The following is an 11390-nucleotide window of genomic DNA, read 5'->3' as shown; positions in this document are numbered from 1 at the left end:
CAGCAGCCCCAGGGGGAGATCCTCGAGCCGCCACCCACAGACACCAGCCCCCCGCCCCAGCTCCACAAAAGCCCCCAGCTCCAGCTCGGCTCACCATCGCGACGTCCGGCGCAGTCCCATCCGACGCTGGGAGCGAGGCCCTCTGGGCAAATGAAGCTGGGCACGCACAGCAGCGGCCAAAGAGGCTGCTAGCCCTGCTTACGGGGGCCTCCGGCCGCTGCCTGGACTGTAAAGTGCCCGGGACTCCAGAGCACCGGCTCTGGGCCCCGAGGCCTGCGGAGGGGGCTCCTTCTCCTCTCCGGTTCCGGGGGGCTAACCCCCACCTAGGCTGCCGGCTGAGGGAGCACCGAGGCTCCCAGACACGCAAGCCTGCTTACAGGCCGGTCGACACCCGGGGGGCCACGGAGCTCGGCCTTCCCCCACGGTGACAGGAACTGATACTTGACACTCGACACTTGACAGTTAAGCCAGTCCAAGAACACGGCCTAAGGCCCAGGGGCCGGGAGCCCAGCCCCGAGGACAGGGAGGGCACACGCCCGGCCCCCCGTCACTCCTGGCCCCAGGCCCCTAAAAGGCCGGGGCCAGGGATACCCGCCTGATTACAGGGGGTCCCTCCGACCGCCCGCCGAGGCCCGGGGACGCACAGAACCCCACTTACGGGGCCGTCCCCCGTGGCCCGGCACTCCCAACAAAGCGCCACGGAGCGCTCTCGTTCCCATCGCCTGGCTAAAGCAGCCTCTCCAGCCCTGAGTTACAGGGACCCGGGGCCGCTCCTGGGGGACAAGGGGCTCCACAAAATCGTGACACGTGCCCCGACTACGGGGCCGTGGCGCGCTAGCAGGTCGGTAGCACCTGCAGGACGGGCGGCCTCGCAGCACAGGCAGAGACCCGGGCCCTGGCTACAGGCGGGTCACCGTGCCCACGCTGCCATTAAGCGGCTTGGCACCGTCAGGACTGGCAGCCGCGCAGCGCAGGCAGAGACCCAGGCCCTGGCTACAGGCGGGTCAGCGTGCCCACGCTGCCATTAAGCGGCTTGGTGCCGCCCTCGGCAAGCAGGGCCAAGACACGAGACTTCCTCCCCCCGCCCGGCCGTGGCGACGGTTCCCTCAGCCCAGTGCCTGCACACAGCTCCTCTTTCCCTCCTAGGACGTCTAAGCTGCACTGGCCTATTTCTAAAGGGGGTCTAAAGCACAACCACACTCGCTCACGCACGCCACCTATGCACAGGGGGACACAGGGGAGGGAGGGGAAGGCAGTCCCGGAAGGGGGAGCAAGCTCTGCACAGCCACCAGACCAAAGGAACCGTCCCCACCGCCGACCGGAAGGCGAAAGCCCCGGGCCTCGCCCCTGCTCTTCGGGGACGACACGCAGTGGCCTCGCCACCCCGAGGCTACTCAGGGGTGGCACGGGGACAGAGGCCGTGACGCGCCCCGACTACGGGCCGGTCACGCTGGCCAGGGGCCAGCAGACTAGGCAGAAAGCTGCCGGGCTCGGGGAGAAGCCCTGCGCCCTGCTTACAGGGTGGGCTGGGGGGCCGGGAGAGCTCCGTGTCCCCGACGCGAGTGCGGAGAGAGGGGCTCTGACCCTGCTTACAAGGTGGCCCCCCCCTCCGGGCAGCCAAAGGAGCACAACGTTGGCAAAACACCAACAACAAAGACCTTGCCCCTCTCACTTACAGGGGCGGTCGCCCAGCACGGAGCTATGGCCTTTACCCAGAGGGCCTCTCGTGCCCCCTTCTTCGCCTCCAGGCCGCCGCTGCGCTCGCCTTGCCTCGCCGTTCTACTCTTGACCTCGCCGTTCAAACTCTTGAGCTCGCCGTTCTACCCTTGAGCTCGCCGTTCTAACTCTTGAGCTCGCCGTTCTACCCTTGAGCTCGCCGTTCTAACTCTTGAGCTCGCCGCTGCAGCTCTCGCCGTGCTCGCTCTTGAGCTCGCCGTTCTAACTCTTGAGCTCGCCGTTCTAACTCTTGAGCTCGCCGTTCTAACTCTTGAGCTCGCCGTTCTAACTCTTGAGCTCGCCGTTCTAACTCTTGAGCTCGCCGTTCTACTCTTGAGCTCGCCGTTCTACTCTTGAGCTCGCCACTGCAGCTCTCGCCGTGCTCGCTCTTGACCTCGCCGTTCCACTCTTGAGCTCGCCGCTGCAGCTCTCGCCGTGCTCGCTCTTGACCTCGCCGTCCCACTCTTGAGCTCGACGCTGCAGCTCTCGCCTCGTCATCCCACGGCTTCTGCCGACAGACGACGAGACGCTCAGCACCGAAAGGCTCCGGCTCCCACGCCTGAGGGGAACGGCCACCCAGCAGCCCCAGGGGGAGATCCTCGAGCCGCCACCCACAGACACCAGCCCCCCGCCCCAGCTCCACTAACGCCCCCAGCTTCAGCTCGGCTTACCATCGCGACGTCCGGCGCAGTCCCATCCGACGCTGGGAGCGAGGCCCTCTGGGCAAATGAAGCTGGGCACGCACAGCAGCGGCCAAAGAGGCTGCTAGCCCTGCTTACAGGGGCCTCCGGCCGCTGCCTGGACTGTAAAGTGCCCGGGACTCCAGAGCACCGGCTCTGGGCCCCGAGGCCTGCGGAGGGGGCTCCTTCTCCTCTCCGCTTCCGGGGGGCTAACCCCCCCCTAGGCTGCCGGCTGAGGGAGCACCGAGGCTCCCAGACACGCAAGCCTGCTTACAGGCCGGTCGACACCCGGGGGCCACAGAGCTCGGCCTTCCCCCATGGCGACAGGAACTGATACTCGACACTCCACACTTGACAGTTAAGCCAGTCCAAGAACACAGCCTAAGGCCCAGGGGCCGGGAGCCCAGCCCCGAGGACAGGGAGGGCACACGCCCGGCCCCCGTCACTCCTGGCCCCAGGCCCCTAAAAGGCCGGGGCCAGGGATACCCGCCTGATTACAGGGGGTCCCTCCGACCGCCCGCCGAGGCCCGGGGACGCACACAACCCCACTTACGGGGCCGTCCCCCGTGGCCCGGCACTCCCAACAAAGCGCCACGGAGCGCTCTCGTTCCTGTCACCCGCCTAGAGCAGCCTCTCCAGCCCTGAGTTACAGGGACCCGGGGCCGCTCCTGGGGACAAAGGGGCTCCACAAAATCGTGACACGTGCCCCGACTACGGGGCCATGGCGTTCCAGCAGGTCGGTAGCACCTGCAGGACGGCCAGCCGTGCAGCGCAGGCAGAGACCCGGGCCCCGGCTACGGGCGGGTCAGCGTGCCCACGCTACCACTAAGCGGCTTGGTGCCGTCAGGACTGGCAGCCGCGCAGCACGGGCAGAGACCCGGGCCCTGGCTACAGGCGGGTCAGCGTGCCCACGCTGCCATTAAGCGGCTCGGTGCCGCCCTCGGCAAGCAGGGCCAAGGCCTGAGCCTTTCCCCCCCCGCCCGGCCATGGCGAGGGTTCCTACAGCCAAGTGTCTGCACACAGCTCCTCTTTCCCTCCTGGGACGTCTAAGCTAGGCTGGCCTATTTCTAAAGGGGGTCTAAAGCGCAGCCACACTCGCTCACGCACGCCAACTACACACTGGGGGACACGGGGGAGGGGTGGGGTGGGGGGGGGAACGCAGTCCCGGAAGGGGGAGCAAGCTCTGTGCAGCCACCGGACCAAAGGAACCGTCCCCACAGCCGACCGGAAGGCGAAAGCCTCGGGTCTCGCCCCTGCTCTTCGGGGATGACACGCAGGGGCCTCGCCACCCTGAGCCTACTCAGGGGTGGCACGGGGTCAGAGGCCGTGACGCGCCCCGAGTACGGGGGGGGTCACGCTGGCCAGGGGCCAGCAGACTAGGCAGAAAGCTGCCGGGCTCGGGGAGAAGCCCTGCGCCCTGCGTACAGGGTGGGCTGGGGGGCCGGGAGAGCTCCGTGTCCCCGACGCGGGTGCGGAGAGAGGGGCTCTGACCCTGCTTACAAGGCGGCCCCTCTCTCCGGGCAGCCAAAGGAGCACAACGTTGGCAAAACACCAACAACAAAGACCTTGCCCCTCTCACTTACAGGGGAGGTCGCCCAGCACGGAGCTATGGCCTTTACCCAGAGGGCCTCTCGTGCCCCCTTCTTCGCCTCCAGGCCGCCGCTGCGCTCGCCTTGCCTCGCCGTTCTACTCTTGACCTCGCCGTTCTAACTCTTGACCTCGCCGTTCTACTCTTGACCTCGCCGTTCTACTCTTGACCTCGCCGTTCTACTCTTGACCTCGCCGTTCTAACTCTTGACCTCGCCGTTCTACTCTTGACCTCGCCGTTCTACTCTTGACCTCGCCGTTCTACTCTTGACCTCGCCGTTCTAACTCTTGAGCTCGCCGCTGCAGCTCTCGCCGTGCTCGCTCTTGACCTCGCCGTTCCACTCTTGAGCTCGCCGCTGCAGCTCTCGCCGTGCTCGCTCTTGACCTCGCCGTCCCACTCTTGAGCTCGACGCTGCAGCTCTCGCCTCGTCATCCCACGGCTTCTGCCGACAGACGACGAGACGCTCAGCACCGAAAGGCTCCGGCTCCCACGCCTGAGGGGAACGGCCACCCAGCAGCCCCAGGGGGAGATCCTCGAGCCGCTACCCACAGACACCAGCCCCCCACCCCAGCTCCACTAAAGCCCCCAGCTTCAGCTCGGCTTACCATCGCGACGTCCGGCGCAGTCCCATCCGACGCTGGGAGCGAGGCCCTCTGGGCAAATGAAGCTGGGCACGCACAGCAGCGGCCAAAGAGGCTGCTAGCCCTGCTTACGGGGGCCTCCGGCCGCTGCCTGGACTGTAAAGTGCCCGGGACTCCAGAGCACCGGCTCTGGGCCCCGAGGCCTGCGGAGGGGGCTCCTTCTCCGCTCCGGTTCCGGGGGGCTAACCCCCCCCTAGGCTGCCGGCTGAGGGAGCACCGAGGCTCCCAGACACGCAAGCCTGCTTACAGGCCGGTCGACACCCGGGGGGCCACGGAGCTCGGCCTTCCCCCACGGTGACAGGAACGGATACTCGACACTCGACACTCGACAGTTAAGCCAGTCCAAGAACACGGCCTAAGGCCCAGGGGCCGGGAGCCCAGCCCCGAGGACAGGGAGGGCACACGCCCGGCCCCCCGTGACTCCTGGCCCCAGGCCCCTAAAAGGCCAGGGCCAGGGATACCCGCCTGATTACAGGGGGTCCCTCCGACCGCCCGCCGAGGCCCGGGGACGCACCAAACCCCACTTACGGGGCCGTCCCCCGTGGCCCGGCACTCCCAACAAAGCGCCACGGAGCGCTCTCGTTCCTGTCACCTGCCTAGAGCAGCCTCTCCAGCCCTGAGTTACAGGGACCCGGGGCCGCTCCTGGGGACAAAGGGGCTCCACACACTCGTGACACGTGCCCCGACTACGGGGCCGTGGCGTGCCAGCAGGTCGGTAGCACCTGCAGGACGGCCGGCCGTGCAGCGCAGGCAGAGACCCGGGCCCTGGCTACAGGCGGGTCAGCGTGCCCACGCTACCACTAAGCGGCTCGGTGCCGTCAGGACTGGCAGCCGCGCGGCGCGGGCAGAGACCCGGGCCCTGGCTACAGGCGGGTCAGCGTGCCCACGCCGCCATTAAGCGGCTTGGTGCCGCCCTCGGCAAGCAGGGACAAGGCCTGAGACTTTCCCCTCCCGCCCGGCCATGGCGAGGGTTCCTTCAGCCAAGTGCCTGCACACAGCTCCTCTTTCCCTCCTGGGACGTCTAAGCTAGGCTGGCCTATTTCTAAAGGGGGTCTAAAGCGCAGCCACACTCGCTCACGCACACCAACTACACACAGGGGGACACAGGGGAGGGGGGAACGCAGTCCCGGAAGGGGGAGCAAGCTCTGTGCAGCCACCGGACCAAAGGAACCGTCCCCACCGCCGACCGGAAGGCGAAAGCCTCGGGTCTCGCCCCTGCTCTTCGGGGACGACACGCAGTGGCCTCGCCACCCTGAGGCTACTCAGGGGTGGCACGGGGACAGAGGCCGTGACGCGCCCCGAGTACGGGGGGGTCACGCTGGCCAGGGGCCAGCAGACTAGGCAGAAAGCTGCCGGGCTCGGGGAGAAGCCCTGCGCCCTGCTTACAGGGTGGGCTGGGGTGCCGGGAGAGCTCCGTGTCCCCGACGCGAGTGCGGAGAGAGGGGCTCTGACCCTGCTTACAAGGCGGCCCCCCCCTCCGGGCAGCCAAAGGAGCACAACGTTGGCAAAACACCAACAACAAAGACCTTGCCCCTCTCACTTACAGGGGCGGTCGCCCAGCACGGAGCTATGGCCTTTACCCAGAGGGCCTCTCGTGCCCCCTTCTTCGCCTCCAGGCCGCCGCTGTGCTCGCCTTGCCTCGACGTTCTACTCTTGACCTCGCCGTTCAAACTCTTGAGCTCGCCGTTCTACTCTTGAGCTCGCCGTTCTAACTCTTGAGCTCGCCGTTCTAACTCTTGAGCTCGCCGTTCTAACTCTTGAGCTCGCCGTTCTAACTCTTGAGCTCGCCGTTCTAACTCTGGAGCTCGCCGTTCTAACTCTTGAGCTCGCCGTTCTAACTCTTGAGCTCGCCGTTCTAACTCTGGAGCTCGCCGTTCTAACTCTTGAGCTCGCCGCTGCAGCTCTCGCCGTGCTCGCTCTTGACCTCGCCGTGCTCGCTCTTGAGCTCGCCGTTCTACTCTTGAGCTCGCCGTTCTACTCTTGAGCTCGCCGTTCTACTCTTGAGCTCGCCGTTCTACTCTTGAGCTCGCCGTTCTACTCTTGAGCTCGCCGTTCTACTCTTGAGCTCGCCGTTCTAACTCTTGAGCTCGCCGTTCTAACTCTTGAGCTCGCTGCTGCAGCTCTCGCCGTGCTCGCTCTTGACCTCGCCGTTCCACTCTTGAGCTCGCCGCTGCAGCTCTCGCCGTGCTCGCTCTTGACCTCGCCGTCCCACTCTTGAGCTCGACGCTGCAGCTCTCGCCTCGTCATCCCACGGCTTCTGCCAACAGACGACGAGACGCTCAGCACCGAAAGGCTCCGGCTCCCACGCCTGAGGGGAACGGCCACCCAGCAGCCCCAGGGGGAGATCCTCGAGCCGCTACCCACAGACACCAGCCCCCCGCCCCAGCTCCACTAAAGCCCCCAGCTTCAGCTCGGCTTACCATCGCGACGTCCGGCGCAGTCCCATCCGACGCTGGGAGCGAGGCCCTCTGGGCAAATGAAGCTGGGCACGCACAGCAGCGGCCAAAGAGGCTGCTAGCCCTGCTTACGGGGGCCTCCGGCCGCTGCCTGGACTGTAAAGTGCCCGGGACTCCAGAGCACCGGCTCTGGGCCCCGAGGCCTGCGGAGGGGGCTCCTTCTCCTCTCCGGTTCCGGGGGCCTAACCCCCCCCTAGGCTGCCGGCTGAGGGAGCACCGAGGCTCCCAGACACGCAAGCCTGCTTACAGGCCGGTCGACACCCGGGGGCCACGGAGCTCGGCCTTCCCCCACGGCGACAGGAACTGATACTCGACACTCCACACTTGACAGTTAAGCCAGTCCACGAACACGGCCTAAGGCCCAGGGGCCGGGAGCCCAGCCCCGAGGACAGGGAGGGCACACGCCCGGCCCCCCGTCACTCCTGGCCCCAGGCCCCTAAAAGGCCGGGGCCAGGGATACCCGCCTGATTACAGGGGGTCCCTCCGACCGCCCGCCGAGGCCCGGGGACGCACACAACCCCACTTACGGGGCCGTCCCCCGTGGCCCGGCACTCCCAACAAAGCGCCACGGAGCGCTCTCGTTCCTGTCACCTGCCTAGAGCAGCCTCTCCAGCCCTGAGTTACAGGGACCCGGGGCTGCTCCTGGGGACAAAGGGGCTCCACAAAATCGTGACACGTGCCCCGACTATGGGGCCGTGGCGTGCCAGCAGGTCGGTAGCACCTGCAGGACGGCCAGCCGTGCAGCGCAGGCAGAGACCCGGCCCCTGGCTACAGGCGGGTCAGCGTGCCCACGCTACCACTAAGCGGCTTGATGCCGTCAGGACTGGCAGCCGCGCAGCGCAGGCAGAGACCCGGGCCCTGGCTACAGGCAGGTCAGCGTGCCCACGCTGCCATTAAGCGGCTTGGTGCCGCCCTCGGCAAGCAGGGCCAAGGCCTGAGCCTTTCCCCCCCCGCCCGGCCATGGCGAGGGTTCCTTCAGCCAAGTGCCTGCACACAGCTCCTCTTTCCCTCCTGGGACGTCTAAGCTAGGCTGGCCTATTTCTAAAGGGGGTCTAAAGTGCAGCCACACTCGCTCACGCACGCCAACTACACACAGAGGGACAAAGGGAGGGGGGAACGCAGTCCCGGAAGGGGGAGCAAGCTCTGTGCAGCCACCGGACCAAAGAAACCGTCCCCACCGCCGACCGGAAGGCAAAAGCCTCGGGTCTCGCCCCTGCTCTTCGGGGACGACACGCAGGGGCCTCGCCACCCTGAGGCTACTCAGGGGTGGCACGGGGTCAGAGGCCGTGACGCGCCCCGAGTACGGGGGGGTCACGCTGGCCAGGGGCCAGCAGACTAGGCAGAAAGCTGCCGGGCTCGGGGAGAAGCCCTGCGCCCTGCTTACAGGGTGGGCTGGGGGGCCGGGAGAGCTCCGCGTCCCCGACGCGAGTGCGGAGAGAGGGGCTCTGACCCTGCTTACAAGGTGGCCCCCCCCTCCGGGCAGCCAAAGGAGCACAACGTTGGCAAAACACCAACAACAAAGACCTTGCCCCTCTCACTTACAGGGGCGGTCGCCCAGCACGGAGCTATGGCCTTTACTCTCGTACCCCCTTCTTCGCCTCCAGGCCACCGCTGCGCTCGCCTTGCCTCGACGTTCTAACTCTTGACCTCTCTTCTCTCGCTGGCTCCTCTCACCTTGTCATCCCACGGCTTCTGCCAATGGACAACAACAAGGTGAGGCCTGAAGAACCCTCACCCCCTGTCCCTGAAGGTGACGGTGACCCAGTAGCCCCACGGCGACGTCCTCGAGCCACCACTTTCCTAACTCTAATAGTGGGTCTTCAAATATACTTTTTTCATAGAATGTGTATTTCAAAATCCCTCCCTGACTGGGGACAGCACTCTGTTATTTCTCAGGTGTATGTGAAGGATACTTTCCCTTGTCATTGGTATTGCTAAGTGACATTAAGTCCTACAATTATTTTTTCACCGTTTTATATTATTGCCTCAATACTTTTTCAAAATAATGTGTTACACTGTACTTGTTTTTTCAGATTCTGCCCTCTGTACTGAATACATCTGATTAAGACTTTGTTGTCTAATCATTATCATAACAAATGACATGAATTTCTATGAAGATATTTGGTTTGCAATCTCTTCTTCCAAAAAACAAAATGTTGTACATATTTCTTTACACTTATAAAACCTTCTAGGCATAAAGCTTTCACAAAGTCCATAGTTAAAAACAGTTTTAGCCACACTTATTTTCCCTGCCCAGTTTAGAAATAAGGGCACCGTTTTGCACATCACAACTCAAACAACTTTTCTAAACCGCTTTTATCTTCAGCTTTCCACTCTGGCCACGCCAGTGCTCTTCTAAAGTACATCAGTTTTTCTGCTAAAACCATCACCTATGTCCAGATGCCTATATAAATTGAGTGGGAGTTACAAGATAGCTTCCTCATTCAAATCACAGTGCGCTAGAGCCCTGAGCACAGCCAGCTATAGCAATAGAACCCCAAGTGCAGCTCGCTGTAGCTATAGAACCTCAACCACAGGCTGCTGTATCTTCAGAACCTCAAGCACAGCTTGCTATAGCAATGTAATTTAAACAAAAACTTTCTACAGCAATATGAACCAAAACTGTGTAAATACTAATATAACTTGAATTGTAAATTTAAATTGTAAATGTAATGCCTAATATATGGGTAACTAGTGGTTTAGCACTGCATGGACAAAAAAGACCCAAACAAAAAAAAAGCAAAAACAAGGAAAAAAAAGAAACCTAAAACCAAAGAACTGATCAAGTGGAAACCCCCCCAAAAAAAAAATTAAAAAAAAAAAAAAAAAAAATCAACAAACCCTTCCCAAAAGAACCCAAAACCCCTCACAACAGAAAAAACACCACCAAAACACAAAACGGCCAAAAACCCCAAAATAACAAACAAAAAAGCAAAAAACTAACAAAACCAAGAAAAAACCAAACACAAAATAAAGCAAAACCACAAACCAAACCCCCCCCCAAAAAACCCCTAAAAAAGCTGCCAAGCCACCCCCCAAAACCCCCCCAAATAAATCTCCTCCCCCTAAACAACCTCCAAGAAAAAAAGATTCCCCCCAAAAAACCAACCAAAAAAAACCAAAAAACCAAACCAAAAAAATCCCAGAAAAACACACAGACAAACAAACAATAAACAAACACCCAGCTCACCAAGTGCAGAGCTTCAAAGATTGACAAGTATAGTATTAATTAGCAACTGGCAAATGCAAAGCCATTTGGCTACAAAATACAGAATTTATGCCAGTCATAACCAGAGAGAACAAGAAACACCATAAAGGTTCATCTCTGAAGACAAAGTTGAAAAGCTCAGATGCAAAGAACACCTTGAATCTTAATCACAACAAGACCCTCAGGACCACCAAATGGGGGAGGCGCAAGTGCAGTGCAAAAGAACTATTTATAACCATCAAATCATCTTATGTAAATTCCTTGCACTGGTATACAGTGACACAGTAACATCAATATATACTACAGCATTAATATATACTATAACATAGTGACATTAAGCAATATTTACTGTATAATTAAAGCAGAGCACTTGAAAAAGGCAGGTGAGTTAGGTGGAGAAATCTCCCTCACCTCCAGTGCTGCAATACAGAAATACCTGCTCTATAGGGCTTTATTTTCAGCCTAGCTTTTTGGGCATCATCCTTCCTTGTTATCTCAGATTTTCTGTCAAAGATGCTACCTCTGCTTTCTGCCCCACAACAGACTTTCCCTCAAAAATGCTCATTTTTCCTCTCTAAATGACATTAAATTCACCCCAAAAAATTCACATCAAAAAAAGCTAATTTCTTTCCTCTACCTCATACAAGGTTTTCTTATAAACAACATGACATTTTACCCCCTGCAGAGTACCTCAAGTTTTCTCTCCAAAACGTCCCCTACAGGTTGTCTCAACTTATGCACCAAAAAACCCATCCTGTCCTCCTGAGACTTCTTCACATTTCCCTTCCAAAATGTTCCTTGTGCTCCGCAAAAATTATCTCAGGTTTTATCACAAATTTTTCTCTGCCTTTTCATCCTCAGCTGATGCTATTTCCCCGCCGCAGCTCTGAGGGGAGCGGCAGGCTGAGCCCGAACCGGCGAGGACCAATTTTTCCCACCCTTTTTCCCTCCCTCAGAGAGCCTCGGTGCCCTCAGAGACACTGCAAACCCGCATCGCCCTCACTGACAGCTGGCTGCAGCAACAGGAGCCGAACCACAGCTTGCTCCAGCAGAAGAGCCAGAACCCCAATCGCAGCTTGCTATTGCTTTAGAACCCGAATC

The 11390-nt window shown here is 60.8% G+C and overlaps 2 long non-coding RNA genes across 2 annotated transcripts; both read right to left on the bottom strand.

Annotated features, from left to right (window-relative positions):
- Positions 1-2738: 2738 nt before the first annotated feature.
- Positions 2739-5381, bottom strand: LOC146438827 (uncharacterized). The gene is made up of 3 exons (XR_014851944.1): positions 4590-5381; positions 4236-4426; positions 2739-4068 (listed from the first exon to the last, which is right to left on the bottom strand). It is a non-coding gene; the product is annotated as an uncharacterized LOC146438827 (long non-coding RNA).
- A 717-nt stretch (positions 5382-6098) lies between these two features.
- LOC146438826 (uncharacterized) lies at positions 6099-9403 on the bottom strand. Its single transcript, XR_014851945.1, has 3 exons — positions 8729-9403; positions 6769-6788; positions 6099-6283 (listed from the first exon to the last, which is right to left on the bottom strand). It is a non-coding gene; the product is annotated as an uncharacterized LOC146438826 (long non-coding RNA).
- Positions 9404-11390: the final 1987 nt, after the last annotated feature.

The sequence above is a fragment of the Lichenostomus cassidix genome, chromosome 4, assembly GCF_008360975.1.
Source record: "Lichenostomus cassidix isolate B80296 chromosome 4, HeHo_3.0, whole genome shotgun sequence".
NCBI lineage: Eukaryota > Metazoa > Chordata > Aves > Passeriformes > Meliphagidae > Lichenostomus > Lichenostomus cassidix.
Note: the sequence above shows the minus strand (reverse complement) of the source record. Positions and strands in the feature narration are given on the sequence as shown.